The 1,814-nt window shown below is 40.8% G+C and overlaps 1 protein-coding gene across 1 annotated transcript in view; it reads left to right on the forward strand.

Annotated features, from left to right (window-relative positions):
- NEK10 (NIMA-related kinase 10) overlaps positions 1–1,814 on the forward strand; it is a 417,902-nt gene that overhangs the window by 235,116 nt on the left and 180,972 nt on the right. The window lies entirely within an intron of this gene.

The raw sequence follows: 1,814 nt of genomic DNA on the forward strand, positions 1-1,814 counted from the left end.
CTTTGTAGCTCCCTCGCCCCCATTTTGGGTAGCCAATGTCTAGGTTGTCCATCCTTGTCAACCCTGTATACTGAGGGGGTGGTAATGGTTTTCGTTATAAAGATTTGTTCCCTCTTTTGAGCTACTACATCCATAAGTATAGGTCAAGTTGATCAAATTGTAGCAGATTACTCTTTTTTTCCTCTTCTTCTTCTAGTCGAGTTCTGATCATCCAGCCATTGAAGCCAGTTCAAGTGGGTACTATCTTCAAATATGGATGTTCTTGTGCATCTCCCCTCACTTCATATCAGCTGGACGCTTCACTTTCTGCTTTAGTCATTTGTAGCCATGTCCCTTTAATGATTCACTAAGGTCTTGCCATACTCCTGGCCAACCAGATCTCAAGCCAGGTTGACAGGAGTCTATTGAATATGGTTGGACTTAGATCACAACTTCATTTCTGTTTTCCCCCCAATTCCCCTTATTGGTGGTGGTGATCACATTGGTCACCAACAAGACCACATGTCTGTTCATGTATTCCCCTTGAGTTTCAGTCTTGGAAAAATGTTTGCCCTGAAGGGGTCCGAACACTTGCCTTGATGGCTCCCAGGGGAACAACTTGCTTGTCAATCAGACTGCCATTATTATTATTATTTCATTTTTCCTGCTAGTCTTTCTTTCAAGAAGTTTCTTCTGTTCTTTTAGCTGCTCCAGGCTGATCTGCTTGTCCTTTCCAGTGGAAATTTCCCACCTCAGAAGATTCTGGATGGGTATCGGTATTCCACCTATGGTCTTATGTAATGCAGAGGCTCCACAGGAAGCCTCCTTCTCTGGGCAAGTTCTAACCCCATTTTAGGTATTCCAATAGTTATAGGCTGAAGACGGACTTAAAAGCTTTCTATGGTGATGTTTCTGGCTATTCCTTTCTCTTCCCCTCAAGTGTCTATTTTATAATGGTAGGCAAGGGAAACCAAGATTCAAAAGACAGCCAAGCCTTTTAACATTATTTCCCCTCTTTTACCCATTCAAATCATGCCTCAATCCCTGTATCCTAGAGCCATTATTCCAAGGCTGTGCATATGTTTTTTACCTCTGTCCCACTTAGCCCATGCAAACCTGCCTAACTGTCCTCCCATCCACCCTGTTATTCCATTCCCCTCCTGCTCCTTGTGTATTGCCTGCAATCCCCAGCACTCAAACTATCCTGTGTCTATTCCCTACTCTGTGCTCCTCCCTCCCCTCCCCTCCCCTCATACACCCTGTTAAGCAGCAAATAACTTTTTCCCCCTTTTACTGTGGTTACTTTTTCTTAATCTTTTACAAAAATGGTCCTATGCAGTATTTTTTCCTTTTGTGACTAATTTCACTCAGCATAATATCCTCAAAGTTCATCTGTGTTATAGGGTGGCTTGCAGCTTCCCTTTTATTCTCGAAGGTAGCATAATATTCCATTGTGTGTATGTACCAAAGTTTGTTTATCCATCGTTCCATTGATGGGCACATAGGCTGTCTCCATTTTTTTTCTATTGTGAATAGTGCTGCTATGAACATGAGTGTGCATATTTCTACTCATGTGATGGCTCATATTTCTTTTTTTAAAAAAGTTTTTATTGTGAACTGAGTGAAAGTTAACAGGGCAGATCATCAGTTTTAACATTCAACAAATCATGTACTTTGTTTCATTTCAATGATTATGATCTAATCCATGTACCATAGTTAACAATATTTCTCTCAATTCATTTTAGCTCCTTAAAAACAAAGCAAAACAAAAAACCTCAGGCATATATAATAATTTAAACCATCAAAGGTACATTCTGTAAGCCTGCCTCCTGGCC

Source organism: Chrysochloris asiatica, unplaced genomic scaffold, assembly GCF_000296735.1.
Source record: "Chrysochloris asiatica unplaced genomic scaffold, ChrAsi1.0 scaffold00030, whole genome shotgun sequence".
Taxonomy (NCBI): Eukaryota; Metazoa; Chordata; class Mammalia; order Afrosoricida; family Chrysochloridae; genus Chrysochloris; species Chrysochloris asiatica.